General features: G+C 43.2%; 1 long non-coding RNA gene across 1 annotated transcript; it reads left to right on the top strand.

Moving 5' to 3' along the window:
• The first annotated feature begins 2246 nt into the window (after nt 1-2246).
• LOC148001068 (uncharacterized) lies at nt 2247-19564 on the top strand. Its single transcript, XR_015638995.1, has 3 exons — nt 2247-2396; nt 16683-16991; nt 18054-19564. It is a non-coding gene; the product is annotated as an uncharacterized LOC148001068 (long non-coding RNA).
• Nucleotides 19565-24289: the final 4725 nt, after the last annotated feature.

The following is a 24289-nucleotide window of genomic DNA, read 5'->3' as shown; positions in this document are numbered from 1 at the left end:
ACTCCCCTATGGCCCGTCCACCCCGCACTGTTCCCTTTGTCCTCCTAATCCACACGGCCTTACCTGCTACCTTGCCTGTTTCCTGCATGTACTTTCTGTAATTATCAGAAGAAAGCAGTCATTTCAGGAACACTGGAATAAACTATGGGCTAATCACCCACCTGCCACTAACCTGACATTTTTATTTGGCGAGATTAAATTACACTTAACAATAAGCCTGCCTTTTTAAAGAGCGAACAAGACACCCAGGGCAGTTTAGAAGCCCCACGTGGAGAGAACAATCCTTTGTGCTCTGCATCCTAGCAAGGTTCCACACTCAGTCACAGCGGCATAGTGGTGATTTAAATCAAATATTTGCATACCTCCACCCCCTCCCCAGCTTTCCCCTGGATTTTAAGTAGCCTGGGCATCAGGGAACTCTTGGAGCTCCGCCCACAGCAACTCCCTGCAGTCCTCCAGTCCCCCAGACTCACCCTATGTCTTGTGCTCCCATTAGTCCGCCATCTTAGAATCCATGTGAACCTTGCTCAAATGACGATTTTTATCTCCATCCACTCTTGTAGTAGTCAGGGTTCTCTACAGGAACAGCGCTGATAGAACAAATGTGCATATTCAGTGACTGTCTATCGATGGGAAGTCCAAAAATACATCAGTTCTTTAGTCCACGAGGCTGGATGTCTCCGCTGGTCTTCAGTATATGCCAGGATCCCCTTCCCCCGAAAGTGGGCTCTAATGCCAGCGAAGGGATGGACTTGGTAGACAGGTGCGTCTTCCCACCTTGAGCAATCTGGATTAAAGGTAAATCTTCCCGCTTCAAGTAATTTAATTAAGAAAACTCCCTCGCAGTGCGCCCAGCCGCTTGGGTTTTAGTTAATTCCAGTTGACCAACAGCAGCAGCAGCTATCGCAAACCCCCTTTGAAAATAAGAAAAACAATAATACGGTCAAGAGAGATCCACATGAAAGCATTGTCCTTCTGGTCACCATTTTAACTGTATTGTCTGCGGTCACCACTGGAAAGAGGAAACCCTGTAGGAGCAGTGGCTGAGGACACACCCCCTCCATGTTCTGCCACGCAGACCCAAATATTTAAAGAACATTAATCATTTCCTTCGGTCGCTCCTTTTTAAAGCTAGTTCCATCCAGGTTTTCGGAAAAGGTTTATTTGAAGGTTTTTGCATGGCTTAGCATAAAGGAGGAGGGGATTGAGACTCATGAATGCCACACGACTATTTCTTTTCCTGGATTTAGATTAAAAGTGGAACTTGGTTCAGAGATCATCCGCAACAGTGCGCTGAGGGATGGGTGGGGTGGGGTTCTCTCAATGACAAGGTACTACAAACTGTCATGGGGTTTCAAAGGCTGGGCTACGCCCTCTTGTGCTTACCTCTAAGGGACATGTGCTCTGCTTCAGTGGATGCAAGTCTCATTGTATTTCAAGTTGTTTTTGTTTTAAAGAAATGTGCGCGCATGTGTGTGTACATGTGTGTGCATGTGTGTGTGTACATGTGTGTGTGCATGTTCATGTGTGCATACATGTGGGTACATGCTTTTGAAGGTCAGAAGACACCCTCGTGTTACCCTCAGTAACATCACCCACGTTCTTGGAGACAATCTCTTGTCGAGCTAGAACTCATCAGTTAGGATAGACTAGCTGACTATCAAGTCAAAAAAGCCACTTGTTTCTGCTTCCCTAGAGCTGGAATGACAAGCAAGTACCAACCACCATGACGGCAATGATTCATGTGTTCTGGGTATCAAATCCAGGACCTACACTTGTGAGGCTTGTGCTGTACTGATAGGGCCGTCTCAGGCTTGTATCACAAGTCGTGTGGGACTCACTTCATGTCCTCTGAGCTTTCCAACGGCAAGGTCATCCACGATTATTATAAACTTAATCACGCTACAAAGGGTAAAAGGAGCTACAAAGGAGCGAAAGGTTCCTGCAGCCCAATACTCCCAGAAATGTCTCCTGTCAAATTTCTGTATTTCTCTATTACTTATCAACAAGTAAACAAACATCTTTACATTGAAGACATGATATATTTTTTACACTTTTTTATTGAAAATAGATTCCTTTCTCATACAATATACCCTGATTTTAGAGTCCCCTCCCTCTACCCCTCTCAGTTTCTACTCCTCCCCCTCCCTCCGGGTCCACTCCCTGTCTGTCTCTCAGAAAAGAGCAGGCTTCCAAGAGATAACAACCAAGCATGACAAATAAAATATAATAAAGTGGAGCAAAGCTATCATATTGACGTTGAATATGGCAACCCAACAGGAGAAAGAGAGTCAGGGACCCACTTGTTCTCACAGCCAGGAGTCCCATAAAAATACTAAGCTGACTGTTGGTATTCTGCCTAAGCTCCACCCCCACAGCTACCTGGGAACAGCCAGGTAAGCTCCGCCCCACAGTTGCCTGGCAACAGCCAGCTGTGCCTGACACTATAAAAGGGGCTGCTTGCCCTCTCTTACTCCTCTCTTACTCTAGGCCCTGTGCCTGCTGCTTCAGTCTGTGTGAGCTCATTGTTTAGTTGATTCAGAGGACCTTGTTCTCCTGGTGTCCTTCACCCTCTCTGGCTCTTACAATCTTTCTAGCTCCTCTTCCACGGGATTCCCTAAGTCTTAGGGGAGGGATTTGATGGAAACCTCCAATTTAAAGTCTCTTTCCACATAATCTCTGGCTGTGGGTCTCTGCATATGTTCCCATGTAGTGTCAGAGGAAGCTTCTCTGATGATGACGGGATAAGGCACTGATCTATGAATATAATAGAATATCATTAGGAATCACTTATTAACACTTATTAATTTTTTTATATCAGTAGTGTTTGGTGTTACTAGAGACTAGGTCTCTGTGCTATCTAGTCTCTGATTCTTGGTTACCCAAGCAGTGTCAGGAATGGGTTCCATCTTGTGAAGTGGGCCTTAGGTCAATCACACCTTGGTTGGCACAAGTTCTGAGCCACCACTGCCCTAGTATATTATGCAGGCAGAACAGCCTGTAGGGCAAAGGTTTCGTGGCTGTTTTGGTGTCTATATTTCTCATTCAGTAGTGCAAGAAGCACCTTCAAGCACCAAAGACACTAGAGTGTAGGGGTGAAGGCTCCGTGTAGGCACCAGCTTGACTTCTCCATGTTCAATGACTTATGTGGCAATGAAGTCCCACTGTCAGTTTGCAGAAAGCAACCTTGTGTCTTAGCAACAGCCTAGGTTGTTTGGGGGTTTTTCATGGGACCCCTTGGCCAACAACTAGATTAGATGCAACCAAGTCATGCCACTTGAAGCCTCTCCTGACTACAAGAGATAGTAATCAGTTGAGATTCTGGATCCCCCGTTATCAGGAGTTCTTATTAGGACTGCATTCCAGGAAGTTTACACTGTAATAGGTTTTCATATCTCTCCACAAGTGCTCCCCCGATTTCAGACATTTCTCCTTCTTCCCAATCTCTCTGCAACACACCTGGCTTCCACCCCCCTCAGACCCAAGTCTGCCAGTAAAATCCATTCTATTTTCCCTCCTAGAGACATCCCTGCATCTGTCCCTTCCTCTTTACCTAACCTCCCTGAGTCTATGAATCGTAGTTTGGTTATCATTTATCTAACAGTGAATCTCCACTTACAAGCGAGCACATACTGTATTTATCATTCTGGGTCTGGGCCACCTCACCCAGAATAATGTTTTCTAGTTCCATCCATTAGGCATGATGACTTTTAAGACACATACTCAGAACTGCAAAGATGTAACCTGCTAAGGATTCATTTTTAAGTATGTGTCTGTGTGTGGGTATGTACCTGTAAGTGGAGGTTGGAGCTATCTTTCTAGCTTCAAATATAACTTTAGTCTTAATCTCTATTGGGGCATTAGCAGCAGAAATGCAGCAATTGTCAAAGCAAAGGAGGCATTTCAGAGTTCCCAGTTAGCTGGGAACCCCCTGTCCTTTATTCTGCCTTGGATGGTTGCTGCTATTGCAATTGTCATAGACTCAGGGAGGCTGGCTCTGGTGCATGGCAGAGATCTGCACACATTGGCACCAACTCCACTGTCACATCTAACCCTGAGCAACTGCTGCTTCTCACCTCTACACTGGTATCCACCACAGACCTGGTGATGGCTGCTCTTGAGAATCAACCTGACAGGATCTAGAATTACCCAAGAGGCAAACCTTGGGCCACCCTTGGGAGGTTACAGTTTGAATTAGCTGGGATGGGATGACCTATTTTGGATGTGAGTGGCTTCCTTCCATGAAATTGGGTCCAAGACTGGACCAGAAGAAGACAGTGAGCCAAACACCAGCTTTCATCTCTCTCTGCTTCCCAATTGTATAATGGGACAAGCTGCCTCATGTCTCCATGGTGATGGACTATATCTTCAAACCCTGAGCAGAAATGAACCCTCCCTTCCATCAATGATTTCGTCCGATACTTTGTCCTAGCCATGAGAAACATAATGTAGACCATGGGACTTACATTGTAACTGTTGATGGAGGTGTTGCCTAGCTGGCCCAGCTGCTGCTTTTTATTTGACACTGAAGGTTGTACCCTGAGCTCCAGCCAGTGATGCCCACCTGCCCAGTCCAGAGTTTTCCCTTCTCTTTCTTTCCGCCCCCAGTATTGTCAGCAGAGAAAAACAAAACAAAACAAAACCAGCATGTTTACCTTGTCAACTTTTTTGTTGTTGTTGGGTTTTTGTTTGTTGGTTGAGACAGGGTTTCTCTTTGTGTAGCCCTGGCTATCCTGGAACTCAGGATGTAAACCAGGCAAGCCTTGAACTCAGGGACCCACCTGCTCTGCCTCTTGAGTGCTGGGATTAAACGCATGAGTCACCACCTCAAACTCTGGTCCAGGTTTCTTGTCCCACCTGTATATCACTGTGTGTGCTGACAAATGGAGCTTTGTGGAGAAGCCTTACATAGGGAACTGAGGTTTAGCCTGAAGCTGAGACCATGTTGCTCCCAACAGCTCCCCTCTCTCTGCTCCTTCTTTCTTTCCCATCAAAAACTTTTATCTTGCCCCACATAGGAAAACTCGCTGTCAGGTCAACAGCCATTCCTTTAAAAGCTATTGTTTAAGGTATTGTCTCTGCCAGAAGCTTCAGAAGTCTATTTTGAAACTAAAAGGTTGAGAATGTTCTCTTTTGTATTCTGTTCCATTGTGGCTCCCTCCTCTGAGGCCTGGGATGCCCTGGTTAAGGCCACCCAGGGTGGAAGGACTGTTAAAAGAAAGAGGGCCATTGGCAGCAGGGGAGCTAGGAGAGGGGAGGTGACCACTTAGGAAACACTCCGAAGAACTTCCCCAACCTAACAGAGCAGCTTACAAATTAAAGAGATGGCTAGAAACAGAGCTGAGGGATAGGATGCTTGCTTAGCATCCACGACACAGCAAATCAAACTGACCGGCACACCTTGTAATCCCAGCACTCAGGCAGTGGATGCAGGTGGATCAGGAGTTTGAGTTCATCCTCAGCCACATAATGAGTTCAAGGCCAACCTGGACTAGAGACTGTCTCAGAAAGAAACAAAGTAACAAGAACACCTGTTTGGCTGGGTCTTATGTCTCTACATTGATAGACTTATTCTTTCTTTTTTCTTAATTTTAAATTTTTTAATTTTTATTTTATATGTGTAAGTGTTTTGCTTACCAGTATGTGCATATACCTCGATACCATGTGTCCTCTTGAAGTTAGAAGAGGGCACATGATCCCCTAGGACTATGGTTACTAATGGTTCTGAGCTGCCATGTGGAAAAGCACCCAATAGTCTTAACAGCTGAGCCATCTTTCCAGTCCCCTGCCCTTTCTTTTCTCCCAACTACAATCCTCTTTCTACTACTCAAAGAAACAACAGGATTGTCTTCCAGAATTAGTACATCTGTCTCTTCATACCAGTCCACAGTTGCATAACTGCTAGAGTCCCAAATGTAGCTTTACTTCATCTACCGTAATGGGCGTTTAGGCAGTGTCAGGTTTCTGCTTTTGAGGCACAGGGAACATCCTTCAAGACCTACATATTCTTATCCAGAAGACTGTCAACAGTGTATCTGCTAGAAGCAGCCCTGCTGTGTCACAGAACATTCCAGTTTTATATTTTGTTCCTTCTGGTCACAAGATCAGAACACAGATCCATTTATACCTGGGCCAGAAGTCTATAAAGACAGCTGTGCTCACCGATTTCCGTCAACATGGGCATTCATCAAGCTAGAGACAGTCTTATTTCTTTGGGAGTCGTTTTGGTTGAGGCAGGATCTGCTGAGAAGACCTGGCCTCACACTCCTGGTATTCATCTTGCCTCTGACTCCTCAACACTAGAATTAAACATCTGTGCCAACACACTGAGTAGGACTTCTTTCCTTGGATGGATTTGTTTCCTCAGACTAATTTTGTAGGGATAATCTCCTATGCACTGTGTGCAAGCATTGCCTTTCAATAAAAAAGCTGATGGCCTATTAGCAAAAGGCAGGAAGGAGAAGGTGGGAGTTCTGTGAGAGAGATTGGAGTTCCGGGAGATAGTCAATAGATGGGAGATTTACCCCAGACACTGAGGAAGTCGGACTCATGAAACTGAGGAGAGGTCGCTAGTCTTGTGGTAGAATAGTTTATACTGGTTATAAAAGTTACAAGCTAGTCAGGGAATGAGCCAAAGCTTATGGCATAAGCATTTATTCATAAATATATAAGCCTCCAAGTATTTATTCAGAAACTGGGTCGTTGGTGGAAAAGCCCGCAGTTATAATTTTTTCTACTAAACATTTGTGTTACTTGGTATATAAAGGATTTTTACATGTGAAGGAAAATAGACCTTTAGCTATTTTTACAAATTTGCCATGTGTTACTAAACTTTGTCTTTTTAATATAAAAATTTAAATATTGCATTGGATAAAGCTATGAAATATATTCTCTTCTGTCTTTTTGTTACACATGTTACTTCCTTTTAATATAGGTCAATATTCGTATCTTACTGCAAACATTTTGGGTCTCTGTTGGTTGTCTGGTTGGTTGGCTCATTCATTTTGTTGGAGACAAGATCTCACTGTGTATTCCTTAAACTCACAGAGATCTGCTTGTCTCAGCTTCCCAAGTATTGGTTGGTATTAATGGCATATGCTTTTCTACAGCAGACACGTTTTGGGGTTTCTATTTTAATTGCTAGAATTTGTTCAGGTGTAAGGTTGAGACATTTTATCTTTTCTGTAAGTTTTAGTGCCTGTTACTGAATACTACGTCTCTTCCCTGATAATACTTTTCAGGTAACCACATAACATTTCACCATAAAGTCTGTCAGAACCAATGGTATGTTTTTTTATTTTAATTAACACGCCTACGAGATCCATACAGCAGAAATGCCTCTGACCTGTAAGCCTTTGCCTGAGGACAGATACATCCCAAGATCCTGGACCGTTGTTCATAGAGGATAACAAGCCAGCTTCCTTTGCTTCCCTAAGCAAGTTTGGTGGATCCATTTGCACCTGATGCGTTAGATCACAGGTAGATGGGACACATGTAGGCAGGAAATACATCAGGATACATCTTGACATCGATCGGATGAAACCTGGAAGTACGGCTTTGTCTTTATGAGCATCTGGCCAGTGTAGCTTGTGGCCATTTCCTGGGAATCTCCGGAAAGGTCCTAGCCAGAGTCCATGCTCCTGGGCAGTATTCTATTCAAGCTTGCTTCAAATTTGGTTCAAAATTGTTGTAGTGGCCTTATTCTTGCCCAGTGGGATTAGCAAGGTCCAGCATTATTGTTTTGAGGATTACTCAGGGACTTCTATTTCTTCTCTTTTGTTTTTATTGTCTTTTTTTTCTCTATGAAGTAGACAAGAGTGCGCTGGTCTTTAGCTGGGTGTACAGGAATAGGGAGAAGCAGATATAACAGTTGCTCTTCCCTCCTCCCAAAGAATGGAAGATACTGGGAATGACAAAATACAGACTCCCAGGAGGTTGGGTTCCCTATAGTCCTCAAAACTAGCAATAATTCCTAAGGCAACTTAAAGTTCTTTGGCAAAACGTACAAACCCACAAAGTTAACACAAATCTAATAAATGGTGTATGAGGGGCCTGCAGGATGGTTCATCAGGTAAAGGTGCTTGCTGAGGCCCGACAGTAGGAATTGACCTCCATATGTGCTTCATGGCACACACATGAGCGTGCGTGAGCACACACACACACACACATACACACACACACACATACACACACACACACTAGATAAAGAGAAAGATACATACATACACAGACAGATACATACATACATACATATATCGAAACATTGATGGATACATCAATACATACATACATACATACATACATACATACATACATATAGACAGACAGAGAGAGAGACTGAAATGTTCTGAGAATACTTGAAGACGAGAATTGTGCAGAAAAGGCAGAGCAGAACTGGCATGCCTGGGAGGACAAGAGGGCTCCTCCTAGTCAGGCAGGCAGAGGAGGCCTCCACCAGAAGATGACCTTTGGGCAAAGATTCGGCAATGTGGAGGACATGAGTCAGGAGGTTTTCTGAACAAAACATTCCAAGCAAAAGGAATCACCCCATGAAGGTCTAAAGGGCATGTGCCTCACACACGTGAGAACAGTTAAGAGGACAGCAACCTAAGCATCCTTATGTGTATGTGGTGGTGGCAAGAATGGTGGTGGTGGTGGTGGTGGTGGTGGTGGTGGTGGTGGTGGTGGTGTGTGTGTGTGTATGTGTGTGTGTCTGATGCATGTGGTATGTATGCATGTGATGATAGTGGTGTGTGTGTGTTTGTGTGTGTGTGTGTGGTGGTAGTGGTGTGTATGTGTGTGTGTCTGAATGTGTGTGTGTGTGTCTGATGCATGTGGTATGTATTCATGTGATGATAGTGGTGTGTGTGTTTGTGTGTGTGTTTGGTAGTGGTGTCTATGTGAGTGTGTCTGAGTGTGTGTGTATGTGTGTGTGAGTGTGTGAGTAAGTGTGTGTGTATATGTGTGTGTGGTAGTGGTGTGGGTGTGAGTGTGTGAGTGAATAAGTGTGTGTGTGTATGTGTGTGTGTGTTTGGTGTATGCATGTGATATATATGTATGTGATGATAGTGGTGTGTGTGTGTGTGTGGTAGTGGTGTGTATGTGTGTGTGTCTGAGTATGTGTCTGAGTGTGTGTGTGTGGGAGGGGAAAGAGAGAGAGAGAGAGAGAGAGAGAGAGAGAGAGAGAGAGAGAGAGAGAGAGAACAAGACAAAATGGCAAGGAGTGAGATAGGAACTGATTATCCAGGACCTCAAAGGCCTGCTCTCAAATTGTGAAGCCATTTCACCTCCATTTTGCTAATGCTTTATTCACAGCCGCAATGACTGAATCCAAAGAGCACAAACATAAATAGCTTGATGTCTGTAAGAACAACAGGATGTTGAGTTAGAGGATCACTAGTCCAGCCTGGGCTACGGAGCAAGATCCTGTCTTAAGAAGAGAACAACATAACCAAACCTCAGTGTGTTGTTGCATACTGGAATCTAGCCCCTAGGAGGAAGGAGCAGAAGGACCAGCGTTTCAGGGCAACCTTGGCTACATAATGAGTTACAGGCCAGTCTGGGCAACATGAAATCTTGTCTCAAAGACAAAAAGGTTCACTTAAGCAAGTTATATAAAGTCAATCAAAATGGCACGATTTCTAGTACAGAATGGGCTAAATATTTACACCCAAATAATGCAGGTATATTACAATATAATTTCTATATTGTTACATATACAATTGTCCCTCAGGGTTCTTTGAATATTAACTCTCCAGAGGCTCAAGTCCCATGCATCAAATGGTATAGTATTTGCAGACAACCTCACATCTTCCCATATACTTTAAATCCTTTATTGCCTACAACACCACGTGTAGTATAAACGTTACTGTACTGCATTTATTTATGGAGCAATGATGAGAATGAAGGCAGTCTATATGTGTTTAATACAGATATATTTTCTTTCTGAATATTTTCAATTCAAAGTTGTTTAAATTCATTGAAGTAAAACTGAAACTTATGGAAGGTAGACTCCATACAGCGGTATACAGCATAGGCAGGCATAGGCCCTCTTCTGAAACCTCAGACTCCTGCACTCACCTGGTGCACATGCATAATTCAGGAACACACACACACACAATGTACTTAAAAACTTTTAAATATACATACATATCACTTATGAAGTAAATATTAAAATTCAGATAAATGGGTTTGTTACACTAATAAATAATTCAAACAAATTCATATTACTATAACTCCTTGTAATGATCTAACAATAATTCCATTATATCATGAGCTATGTTGAGTCTATAATATGTAAGTTACATCAGCGGCAAGAATATAAAACAGCTAGCAATCAGAGAAAATCTTACAGCGTGTAAAACAACACTTTATAAACGCTTTCCCGAGGTGTCCCAGAGGTGGGGGAGGCTGGGCCTGAGTTTATTGTAGCAGCAGGGAAAGCCTTTGTGGCCTCAAAGATGCTCTAGGGTTTTTTTCCTCAAAGAAGCAGTAAGTGGAATACAAAATGGACTTCTCTTAACAGACAAAGAAAGACTTGCCTCAGATTAGATGCCTTTTGTTTTAGAAACCTCAGTATCTGAGATGTTTGTGGCTCAGTTTAGCCTTCTTCTGCCTCCTTTCTACCTAGAATATCTCTATGATTCAGGAAGCTGGCTGGTTCAAACACATCAGAAACCACATCGTGGCTAATTCTGTGAACGCACACACACACACACACACACACACACACACACACACACACACACACTAGCTGTCAACAGTTACCAGTTCATGGAAATTCTATTAAGTATTTTAGGAGAAGCTGGACTTGGTGGCCTAAACCTCTCCAAGCACAGTACTTGAGCTGAGGCAGAAGGATCACCGTGCTAAGTTCAGTGCCAGCCTTGGAGTATATAATGGGCTCCCAGACAACCTGTGGTGTGGAGTGAGATGTTTTTTGAAGAGAAGGAGAGAAAAAAGGAAGGGAGGGAGGAAAGGAGAGGTAATGAGGGAGAAAGGAGGAAGGGAGAACAGAAAAAAGGAATGCTAGGTTTCTTTGTTGTGGGAACGAGCTTTGAAACACTGACAACCTAAAAGCAGAACCTATTTCACACAGTGTTTTTTAATTCCTGAATTTTTTTGGTGTGTGTGTGTGTGTGTGTGTGTGTGTGTGTGTGTGTGTGTGTGTATGTACATATGTGAAAGTCAGAGAGGAACTTTTTGGAACTGGTCCTCCCTCCCACCTTGTGGATCCGACATCAAGTTTAGGTTACCTGGCTTGGTAGAAAGTGCCTTTACTCACTGAGCTATCCTACCAGCCCCCCTTTACAAAGTTGATAAAATTTCAAATCCTGAAAGAACTGCTGTTATATAAGTCAGTGTTGTAAGTTCATTAGATGCCCCCTCGCATTCTTGACAGTGTACGTAGTTTTCAAGAAATGTACACAACTGAGACTTGAAAACGAAAGTAGAAGCATATATATATATATATATATATATATACATATATCTTCTTCAGACTTTCTTAAACATGTACATGTTTTGATGAATATGTATTGTATAATACTTGAAGTGAGGCTAAAGTGTTCTGTTTGAATTTTGCTCAACTGATAAAGGTGCTTATACTTCTAGAAAGTTCTCATATTTATAGTGTCTGAGGCTTAGGCAGTTTGTTCCTGGTGAAACACCTCAAGTGATATAGAAGAGAAATTGCTCGGCTATGAACGCATTTGCAGAGATGGAGAGATGAATAGTGCTGTCAACTTGACAAGGCCTAGAATCACTAGGAGACAAGCCTCCCGCGTGCCTGAGAGCCAGCCTACAGGGTTCACCTTGTACTAAGTTAATGGAGGTGGGAAGACAGCAGGTGGCTCCATTCCACCGGTTGGGGTCTTGGGCTGATAGAAAACACAAATCAATCTGAGCCTTGGAGCATCCAAGGCTCTCTCCTTCCTCACCTGGGATGCAGTATGACCTGCTATCTCAAGCCCCCACCGAGGTGACTCGTTCATCATGATGAACTGCTCCATCCAACCGTAAGCCAAACAAACCTTTCTTTCTTGAGCTACTTTTGTTAGGTGTTTCATCACAGCAGCAAGGCAGGGGACAAATGCAGATGGCAGTATGTTTAAATGCATGGAGTTTGGCTTTCATTAGCTTCATGGGTTTCTCTGGAGCTTCCTGTGAGTGCCTTAGTTTTGTTTAATAGCAACTGTCAGATTTGATATTGAAATATTTACATGGATAGAACAAATGATGCATGGCCTTCCTATACATATTTGTAGGATTCTGCACATACAAATAAAGCAACAGATTTGTATCTAGGTAGTAGCCATAGTGGAAACGTGTGCTTATGTTCTAAAAATGTTCAAAATGATGAGAAGTACAAGCTTTTTGAAGGTCACATGACAGCTTAGCTATTCACAACATTTATTACCTTTCCAGTTTTCGACTCAGCAGCAGACAGCAGCCACTAGATAACTGGCCTCCTTATGGTTACTCGTGGCAGAGAAGGAATCCGAATATTTTCATTTCAAGTTGTACTATCAAAAGGTCACTGTCTGAGGGTTTTTATTGCCACGGCAAAGCACCATGACCAAGAAGCAAGCTGGAAAGGAAAGGTTTCTTAAGCTGTATAAGTATATTTCAGATCATAGACCATCACTGGAGTGAGTCAGGATGGGAACTCAAGCAGGGCTGGAACCCAAAGGCAGAAGCAGAGGCAGAGGCCTTGGATGGGTATTGCTTAGTGGCCTGTTTCCCACAGCCTGCCCCACCTCCTTTCTTACAGAACCCAGGACCACCATCTCAGGGATGGCCCCACCCACAAGATCTGGGTCCCTCTCCCATCAATCACTAACAGAGACCATGCCTTATAGCTGAATTTCATGGAGGCATTTCCTCAACAGAAGCATCTTTTTCTCCGATGACACTAGCTTAGGTCAAGTTGACACTCAAAACCAGCCAGTGCATCCATAAGAAACATGGAGTAAATCTGACACTGCCACTTCCCTCCCAGAGTTTCTCTCTGTGTAGCTCTGGCCATCCTCAAACTCACTAGGTAGACCAGGCTGGCCTCCAGCTCAGAGATCTGCCTGCCTCTGCCTCCAGAGTCCTGGGATTAAAGGCAGGCAAAAACAAAATGATGGCACAAGCTAGGTTTGGATCTTTCTTAACGTCTTTCTTGTAGAGCAAGCAAACAAGTTAAAGCAGAAACAGGGGGCGATGGGGAAAAAGTGCTTGCTAGTTCTTGTAACTTCCCTCCAAGATTTCGATTTGCATTTTATTTGAAGAAGCACTCGTATCCCTGACCAAAACTTAGGAGCAAGAGTCAGGCCTGTCCCAAGGGTGCTGGAGCAATTGCTTACCCAATAGATTCAAATGCTGTATGACTTCATTTCCCATTTTTGGGTTCCTCTTCATTAAAAACAAGAACAGAAATATGGTGTGAAGTATCTGGGGGGAAAGTGCTTAAAATGTTTTAATGTAGTCTAAAAAATATTTTAACGAAAAAAATCCAACACATGTAAGACATACTTATATGTTGTTGCTGACAAGCTGTAAGTTTTTCCACTCATTATTAATGCTGGTTTAATTTATTTGATATTTATTAAGGGGTAAGTTTGGTGGAAGTCGAAGGGCCCAAGAGTATGATTGACTAGATAAAGAAACAAGGGTGAAAGGGAGGTTAAAGAAGAATAGCTTCAGGAAGAAGCAATTGTCCCCAAGGCTTAGAATAGAACAAAGAAATTGGCTGGGTAAACTGTGGAATAGAACAGGCTTGAGGAGTTCACTGGTGGCTTGATTAATGGTGGCTCCCATTATGTGTGGTACTTTAGACTTACAGAGCAGTCTGTGAGCGTTGTATCCCCTGTGTAGTTCTTGCCGTTGAAGTACCCAGGCTGCGCTCTTTCTCCTGCTTGGACCCTCGATAACACACAGGGCAGATCAGCGGGATCCCAGCACACATTTGGATTCTTTGGATAGAGAACACTGTTCTTCTATCTCTCAGCCTTTAAGTCACTGACTCGTGGGTGAGTTACTTAACTGGGCGGTGACATTTTTCTTCCAGCTGAGTTGAGTGGAATCTGTTGACACTATGGAGAACAGTTAGATGTGGACATGTTAAGGGTAGGGGTTGTGATGAGAGGCGCAAACTTACTATGAGAATATGGCTCTAACATAGACGAACAAGGACTCAGATATAACTGGCACCTCAGAGTGCAAGGATACTTTGTGTTTTCAGTGTGGTACCACCAGTATAGCCAGATGTTTGCATCCTGAGAGCTTGAATGCTGTGTATAAACCAACAGATGGAGCTTAACCAACTCTGGAACAGGCCAATAACCACACATGACATTTACATTCACAGGGCAATTTGTCCTAATGTCATAAGCTTTGACAAGACCTCGGCTTTAGAAGGCAAAGGGTAGTCATCCACAGTCTAGGCTTGACAAGATGTGCAACTGCTAAAAAGCTAAAAGGCTGAACAAGAAGGGTGTCAGCACATTGCTCAGGCTGCATCTTCCTAGAGCACCTCTGGGAACCTCGGAAACACTGAGCCAAGCAGTTCTTTCCTGGAGGAGACAGAGTTGCTGGTGAGCTGGTTGGAACCCTCAAAATAACCATGGAAGGTTACAGGACAAACACAGTGGCATTAACCAGGGCTCAACTGTGTAGGCGGGAAAAACTGTTCTGACATCCAAGTAGGAGGAGTCTCAAGTTTTGTTTTCTGTTTCTTTATTATATCAGTGCCATTTTCACTTGAGTTTATAGACTAGTATGTAAATTATACATGATGGTCTCTAGTCTTTTTTTATATTTTAATGTACACAGTTGTATTACAAACACCGTTAAAAAGGAAAAACTGGTATGAATTCCTATGAAGTTGGCTGTGTTACCACACACAAGACTTTAAAGAAACCATTAAATATTTATGAACATTCAACATCAAAAGCTCTAAAAAATCTATGTAGTAGCCCCTTAACAACTTAACTTGCAGACCAGTGTGGAGGACTCCATTAATTTATCAGTAAGAAGGCAGAAGCTGGGGGATCAGTGTGAGTTTAAGACCAGCTTGATCAACATAGAGAAACTATGTTGCAAAAAACAAGAGAACGAATAAACAAACCCCACAAAAAGCTACAGACTGCTTTAAAGTCTTTTCTATTTACCACAGAACTGAGGATTGAACTGAAGACTTTGTGAATATTAATTTAGCACTCCAAGCACCCAAGTGAGCTAAGTCCTCAGATCCTTACAACTTATAATAAAAAACAAATTCATAAGTGTATGCAATGTATCTTAGTTGTATCCATCTCCCAGTCATGCCCTCCAGCCTTACCACCACCACCTCCTGCCCCCAACACGTCTCCCATACCCTTCCACCACCACCCCTCCCCTCAACAAGTCTCCTGTATCCCTCTTAATTTCATGTTGTTTTATAAGACAACCCACTAAGTTCAACTGGTACTGCTGTATATGTGCATGGCTGCTGGGTCATGCACAGTGGTGTGGGAAACCTGCCAATGGCTACCTTCCTCAAAGAAAAGTGACTCTGTCCTTTAACAGTTATCAGTTGCCATAAGCAACTCAGCTAGGGGTTGGGGTATTGAGAGCCCCTCCCCTTCCACAATGGAATGTTTAACTCTCTGGATCTGGCATGGGTAAACACAGCTGCTGTGGATGCGTGCGTCTCACAGCCAGCCATATCGTGTTCAGAGGCCAGCCTCTCACAGTATTCCTCCATTCTTCGGGTCTTTACATTCATTCTTTCCACACCCTCTTCAATACTGCTCCCGGGGCCTTAAAGTGAATAGGGATCATATAGTTGTGTCATCTATGCAACCTATTATAATTGACATTTTGAACAGTATGAAATTTTTTATTTATTTATTTATTTTGGTTCTTTTTTTTCGGAGCTGGGGACCGAACCCAGGGCCTTGCGCTTCCTAGGCAAGCGCTCTACCACTGAGCTAAATCCCCAACCCCTGAACAGTATGAAATTTTAAAGGAATGTGTTTTATAAAGAATTGTATAAACTAAGTGAAAACTGTATGGTGTTTATACAGAAGCCACTGTTGAGCTGTCCTTAAGTTTCCCTTTCCCAACAAGTGACTGGGCTTCCACACGCTCTGACTCATTTGTTTTTCCTCTTCCTTATTTTCTTCTTCTCTTCCTCCTCTTTTCCTCTTCCTCTTCTTCCACCTCCTCTTCCTCCCTCTCCTCCTTCTCCCTCTCCTCCTCCTCCCTCTCCTCCTCCTCCCTCTCCCCTTCCTCTTCTTCACCCTCCTCTTCGTCTATTCATTCTTCCTCGAGCCTGCTGCCCCACCCGGGCCCTGCTTTCTTACATCACTTCTGCAAGGCGTGCAGTATCCCACCCCTCATACTTCCTTTAGTTCAGCTCCTCTGCTCAGATGCTGGTTTATCTTGGGCTGCTTGCTCAGACATCTCACCCAATTTCCTTGCTACATTTCCAGTGGACAAGTCTGGGGGTTCACTCTCTTGATCTTTGGACAAATATTCAGAACAAAGCAGGAAGAAAGACGTTAGTCTTTTTGTGAGGATGTGGGTCTTCTTTCTTCTTTTGTTCCTGTCTCATTGCCTTTAAGAGGAACATAATTCTGTATCAGCAGTCATAGCCTCAGAGCAAGCCTTGTTACTTTGAGCCATATCTTCAGGTTTCACCTTTCCCTTTGCAGGCATGAAGGTCTCCTTCAAGAACTCAGCAGAGTTGGCCCGGAACCTAGACATTTCTTTTCTGTTCTGTCAAGTCTGCAGGAAGACAGCCAGCCTCTGGGCCTGTTCTTCCTCTGTTCGCCTGAGTCTCCTTTACCCAAGCCGACCCAAGGGGCTCTGCTTGAGTGAGCTTCTTCCTGAGTCCAACCCAGACACTTCCTTCTCAAGACTCTATTGTCAACTATTTCACTTTTTCATAATATTTTAAGATTTAATCTTTTTTTTCTCATTGTGGGGCAACAATTTTGGTAAGAAAACAACTCTTGTCTCGGGTTAGTAGTAAAGTTTCTGCTTACTATCCAGAAATATACCTGTTTTTGTTTTTGTTTGTTTGTTTGGAGTTTTGTTTTGTTTTAAATGTGGAGTTTTTCAGGCTTAGATGGAGCACAGTTGGTTGAGTGTTTACCTAGCATACACAAAGTTCTTGTTTCAATCCCTAGCACTGTGTAAGGGAGTTGTGGTGACTCAGGTCTATAACCCCAGAACTCTACAAGTGGACATCGGAGGGTCAGAAGCTCAAGGTCACCCTCAGCTTACAGTAAGTTTGAGGTTGGCTTGACCTCACTGTTCTTAAAAAGAACACTGTTGGTTTTTTTGTTTTGTTTTTTGTTTTTGTTTTTTTTTTAAAAAAAAAGCTGATGTCTTTTCTCTTTTGTTTTATTTTTTTGTTCTAATTCTTTTGGTAGACAGAAGGAAAGAAATGAACATTTGTTGAGTTCCCTGCTATGTGCCAAATTTGTATATTACTTGTCAGTTAATATTATAACAAACATTACATTTTATTCAGAAACAGCTTTTAATTATTATCGTTGTGTGCTCTGGGTCTCATGACAGTAATACTTATCTAAGGTGCTAATAACTACCTTTTCTATGACAGTCAATTATCTAAGTTTGTTGTCTATCTCTGCAGCCCAATACTGTGTAGTTTTTATGGTTCACTTGTTATTGGCTTGTTGTTGTTATTGGATTGTATTGAAGAGAATGGAGTCCAGGGCCTTGCACATGTTAGGTAAGAAAGTACGCTACCGTTGAGCCTCCAGTCCCTTTGCTGAGGTTTTCGTAGCTGTAGATTGTACTGAAAAAGTCTTTCGGCTTTTGCGTTTGCAAAAGACACCACTACACTACACACAGCTACAACCAGCATCATGAGAAACAACCAAACTCAACAGAATGACATTATGGGGCAATAGTTGTGAGAATCAATTTAAAAGATATATCCCTTCATAGGTTTGCCTATGTTCTCATCTGTGAGATTAAAAATCTTTTGGCTTTTGAAACTTTGAATGACACCTCTCTTCTATTATCTACTTCCATTAAATATCACATCTTCACAGCTGGAGAGATGGACCAGCCGGCATGCCGAATAGTCCTCCAGACATTCAAGGAAGAGTTCTTGACCGAGAACAAATTGTTTCCAGTGGTTTCTTTCCTGGGATTTCGTTTTGCATTGTTGTTCACTTTTAAAGATGCTTGCTTATCTCTTTGTGGACCAGAGATGGAGGAAGCACTTCATTTTGTTTATTTTTTCACCACAAGATGAATTCAGGGCAATCTCAGCTCCCAGGTTTACTCTTGCACCAGTTTGCAGGTTTCAAAGGAAATGTTGCTGTATGAAGAGCTATGATGCTGCAGATATTTGCAACTGGGTTAGGGAGTGACTTCCACAAGCAGATCAGATTGGTGGCCCTTGTCTTTTGGATGTCAGGGAAACACCACCAGATACTAGTCACTTTGACCACTGATTCAAAGAATGTACTCTTGGGAGTGTTCTCTAACCTAGCATTTGTTAAGGGGTTTCTGATAATAGGGACTTGCTAATATCAGTGAACTCCAGGGACAGTAGCTCACTGAATCACAACTTTCATTGTGACAATTCTGTGCTGGCTAGCTTTATGCCAACTTGACACCAGCTAAAGTTATATGAGAGGAGGGGACCTCAAATTGAGAAAATGCCTCCACAAGATCAGGCTGTAGGCAAGCCTAAAGGACATTTCCTTAGTGAAAAACTGGCCACACCTGTTGGAGAGAGCTGCAGCTCCTGTCTGCTGATCTGTAGAAGTCAGACGAACCTTATTGAAGTCAGTTGGAAAAATAGTAGAATAGAATTAAAATATTTCTTCCAAGGAATGATAAATTCACTTACAAATATATGCACAAGAACAGTTTTGTGTCCTTCAGAGAGCATCTGTCAATGTAAATTAAACTTTGACATAATATTAGAAAATATATCTATGCACAATAGTAGGCAAACATGAGAGATCTTGTAGGTTGTTTAAAATCTCCCAAGCTATATATAAAGTTCCATCTACTCACTCTAATACTCAGAGGATCAGATAAAAGAGGTATGGACTGCCATGAAATGGTAAATGTTTGAGGTTATGGTGGGACTAATTAGACTGGAACAGTACAGAATATATAAGGGAAAGGATACATCACATTGTACCCCCAAAGTGTATACAATGATCATGTGTTCATCGAAACTGTAACAGACTCTCAGACCTTCCCATAACTGACTTCATAAGGAAAATAGAATTCAGGCTCTCAGACCTTCCCATAACTGACTTCATAAGGAAAATAGAATTCAGGCTGTAAAACTCAGCGTATAGACAGCACCACCTGCCAAAATGAAAACAAAGGCCTAATTCATCAAAGTTCATAGTCTGGGAAAGTCTTTAAATATATGAACCTTGCTTCTGTAATTCTGTTTTTGACTAACTGTTCTTGTCAACCCAGGACATGGTTTTTGTGCTTAAAATCTCCCCACTGGGAAAGACTTGGGGCTACACTGGGGTCCTGAACATCCCGTGTAGTCACTGGCTGGCTAATAAAGACTTTCTGTTGGTCTAAATCCATGTGTGAGCAGTCTTCCCTGGTGGATACCCCATGACAGAATGAAAGAATGAATTATGTGTTTCTACATAAGGAAGAAAAGCTAAGGAAAAGACTCCAAGAGGGTGTGCTCTTAAAAGAAATCTGTATATACATGCTATGCTTGGCTCTTGGGGCATGAGTAATGCTAGCCAACAAAGCAGTGTCGGGTCCTGCTTGACCATGTGTAAGGGACAGCATAACATGGTTCCTGGCCCTGGAATAGAGCCAGCAGGGCATGGCCCTCTACTACTGTCAATTGTTGCTGTGGGCTAAAGGCTTGCTTGTATATTTTACTTTGGGTTCCTCCTTTGAGGAATGTCCTCTCTGACAAGGTTAATGATGCCATGATAATCAGAGACAGCACAAGTCTCAGAGGTGAGAGTGTGTTGATGTCTCAACAAAATGGTAGAATGCTGTGACCTTCAGGACAGCCTTTAAGGCTGTGGGGAAGAACTCTGAAAACATGAGTTCGAAAATAAATGTTCTCATCTATGCAAAATATAATGATGCAGTATGAATTGTATAAGGAGCTTCACAGATGTAAAGTAACGGAGGCAGAAGCACTATGAGCCAGCTTCTCAGAAAGATACAAAGGCAGCAGATACAAGAGCAGGAAGATTCCTGAGGTCAAGGTCAGCCTGGGACAGAGCTAATTTAGGTCAAGGGCCAGGCATGGTAAGAATGTTAATTTTGAGGCAGGGTCCCACCCAGCTAACTTATTGTCTGTGCTTGTGCTTGCCGTCTCTTTCAAGGGGCTGGGGTCATGGGATGCTGAGTCATGGGACAATCAAAAGGGATATGTAAATGAAAGACTGGATTTTTGGTCTACAAGAGATGAACTATCCAGAGAGGTTTTTAGAAAAAAGTGGTCTGGAGCAGAGGGCTGTCTGGAGATCTTCAGAGAAAACGGAACATAGAGAGAACATTCTGGAAAGCTGTCTTGAGCAAAACATAGGTCATCCACTTGTAACCCATGATTTTATTTCGAGGTATTTGTTTCTTGGCTCTCAAACACCCCTTCCCTCAGAACCCCACTCTAAGCTAAGATTGGTCTTTGGCAAAGCAGCAAACAGAAACAAATAAAAAGTATTGCCGGGACAAAAGTTGCATCATCTGTGGAAAAAAATAAGAAGGACGAAAAAGGTTGCCCCCAAATACCTGTGACTAAAGCCAGCCCATGTCCCCACATGACAGCAGACCCCTGAGAAACTCCATGAACAAATCTTTGAAGAGATCAGGGGATCTATGATCATTTGGCAAAGTGCTTTCCACATGTATGAGTTATGTTTTGCTGCTATGACAAAAACACCACAACTAAGGCAACTTATGGAGGGAAGCTTATTTTGCCTCCTAGTTCCAGTGGGAGAGTCCATCATGACAAAGAACACGTGGCAGCAGGCAGCTGAGGAATCCCATTTCATCACATAGAAGCCAAGAGATTGGGAACTGGAAGTGGGGTGAGGCTGAGTTCTCAAAGTCTATTCCTGGCATTCTTCCTCTACCAACTGGAGACCAACTGTTCAAATATGTTCCCATAGGGAACATTTCTCCTCTAAACCACCACATCACATAAGCATGAGGATCTGCATTTAGATTCCCAGTACACACATAAAAAGCCAGGCAGGCCACACAGGCTGTAACCCAGTACTGTGGAGATGGAGACAGGATGATTCTTGGAGTTCAATAATCCAACTGAATCTGAGAGCTCCAGATTCAGGGAGAGGTGCTGTCCCAAAAAGTAACAAAAAACTAAGGTAGGGATGTTAGAAATTGGTTCTAATGCTTTGTCTTAATTTGGCCCCCAAGATTGGAAATCTGCATATTCAAATGCTGAAGGTCCCTGTTCCAATTGGTTTTTGATTGATCGATAAAGAGCCAATTGCCAATGGCTGGGTGAAATGAAAGAGGTGGAACCTCTAGGTTGAGGGGCAAGGGGTGGGAGAATGCAAGGAGGGGAAGAAAGGGTTGCCAGGAGAAGGAATAGTATGCACCATGCCTGGAAGGAACAGGAAGAAGTGATGGCCAAAATGTAGGTACAAGAAGGAAAGCTGCCCCAAGAAGGGCTGCCCAGAAGTATCTTGGGCAGCAAAGATAGGGGACCACCCAGAAGGAGCCAGGGCATCAAAGATAAAATATCGATTTAGGAGGTGTTAAGTCAGGCTGGAGGGGCGTGTATGTATTGAGCTAGTCAAGACATATTAAAATTAAGCTGGTGTGTGTGTGTGTGTGTGTGTGTGTGTGTGTGTGTGTGTGTGTGTGTGTGTTTCTTTCGAGAATCCAGATGGCTCTGGTAGGTGTCCGGAAGTGTGACCTGCAGGGATCATAGAGTGGATTAATTAATTCACCACTACCTAAAGAGGGATTGAGGAATGTTGTAGAAAATATTTCATCTCAATTAGGGGCTCCTACACCACCTTTGACTATTCAGTTCCCAGATAAAAGATGCACAACATTTCATTTATAATAAGCAGCCATCAGCACTAAAGCTGGGCAGATCTCTACCCTCTATGCTACTTCCCCACCAACAACCCCACGTTATAATTTGCCACGCTCTATCTGGACAGCCCTTAACTCCAGTTGGTAGTCCTCATGCCTATATTTTCATTCACCTTGCCTGTAGTGGCTTTCTCCTTTCTCTACCTTTTTCTCTTCCTCCTTGTGGTTCTCTTCTGACTCCAAGACTGGGAACCTCAAATCCTCCCTATGTCTCATCTTCCCAGCTATTAGCTGTCAGCATCTTTGTTTAACCAATAGTTTTAAATTAAGGAGCAAGGTCACATCTCTTGACCCTTGGGGCAACTAGGCCTTGGGGGCAACCAGTATTTAGCATTACAATATGAGTAAAAGACCAAACCTCAAGAGAGGAAGACATCAAAGTTGACTGATGGTCTCCACATACATGCACACGCACATGCGAATACACATGAATACTTATGAAAAGAATAAGTCAAGCTAAATTGCTCAGAGTCCTGTACATTGCATGTATGTGCTTAATTAAACTCCATGCTGCATGTGATGGTGCATTCTGGAGGAAGAAGAAAACTTCCCTGGATACCTGCCAATGCCCAGGACCCCAGCCCTGTGAAGAAGGGGTGAAAATGTTGATATCTATTCCCACAGGCAGAATTCAACTGACCTCCAGGGTCATCTTCCCAACTCAAGCCTTACTTACTGCTGGCTACCCATGACATATAGAAAGACCATGTCAGAAAGAATGCTGTGAATAGGGAGGAAATAGCAGCCACATTGAAAAGTGAGATTTGACATGGCTACAATTTGGCCCTTCCTGCCACCCAAAGGTCTATGTGTTAAAGTCTTATTCCTTAGAATGGGAGTACTGAAGCCGGGCATGGTGTTGTACACCGTTAATGGCAGCACTCAGGAGGCAGAGGCAGGTGGATCTCTGAGTTTGAGCCCAGATTGGTCTACAGAATGAGTTTCAGGGCTGCAAGGACTACACAGAGAAAGCCTGTCTTGAAAAACCAAAAGAAGAAGGTAGTGTTGGAACATTAGGAACCTTCAAGGTTGTGGGGCCTACTGGAAGGCATATGTCAATGCAGGTGTCCCTATGAAGAGTGTGGGACATTGAGCCCCAGTCTCTTCCTTTCTCTTTTACATTCTAGCCATGAGGCGAGCGGGCTGTACTACCACTGTGGCATCCCGGGCCGAAAGCAATAAAGACTCTTGGTGATGACCTAGAATCTTCCAAACAGTGAGCCAAAATAAACATTTTCTCTTTCTAAGTTAATTTATCTTGGGTATTTTTATTTTACATTAACAGAAAGTTGACTAACAAGAACTTCTCTCGGATGTCAGTGTGTATGAGAATTGTGGTTTCTTAATTGTTAGCTGTAGCCTAGTTGCCCCAGGCCACACTTCTTTCTATAAATACTTCTTACTGCTCTCCTATCATTGCCAACATCATGAGCAGATCCAGGGCTCAGACAGGAGCCAGGGTGGTGTTCCACTGTGGGAAGGCCTGTGGGCCACCAGCAGCCTCTCCGGATTCTTGACTACATGCGCCAGGTTGATTGCAGTCACAGCTCTCTGCTCCCTATAATTTTGTGGGAAGGTAGTCAGAGAAGGAAGCAGAAAGACCAGGCAGAGTTGTCCCTGTGGCTTGACAGCAGGACTCCTGGAAAGCCCCAGGGTTGTTACATAAACCTAGATTGTAGCTAGGCATCAGAGAGTCCTGGGGTTAGAAATAAATTCAGGATTATAAATAAAGAGATCACCATACCACCCGAAGAGTCCGGACAAGGGAAACTTTGCTGTTGGTCAAGAAGGAATGCTGGGAAGAATGAACACACCGAGACAGGAAATGCATTTGGTTTTTATTCTAAGTCAGGTGATAACTATGCCCTTTTCCCATTGGCTGGAATCCAACTTCACAGTCTTTTTTTTTTTTTTTTTTTTTTTGGTTCTTTTTTTTCTGAGCTGGGGACCGAACCCAGGGCCTTGTGCTTCCTAGGTAAGCGCTCTACCACTGAGCTAAATCCCCAACCCCCCAACTTCACAGTCTTAATTTAATTGGCTAGTCTGAAAAGAATTAGTGCACAGGAAGTGAAGGAAGGGGGAAGGGGTCACTGCTCCAGGACATCAAGTTCCTGGAATATGGCAGTGGTCTTCTCTGTAAACAAGTGTTTTGCTGTGTGGGGCACTAGGGAGAGTAAAACATGTGCAAGGTAGGGAGGAAATA

The sequence above is a fragment of the Rattus norvegicus genome, chromosome 15 (genome assembly GCF_021556685.1).
Source record: "Rattus norvegicus strain SHRSP/BbbUtx chromosome 15, alternate assembly SHRSP_T2T, whole genome shotgun sequence".
NCBI classification, from domain to species: domain Eukaryota; kingdom Metazoa; phylum Chordata; class Mammalia; order Rodentia; family Muridae; genus Rattus; species Rattus norvegicus.
The sequence above is the reverse complement of the archived record's forward strand: the minus strand, read 5'-3'. Positions and strand labels throughout refer to the sequence as shown.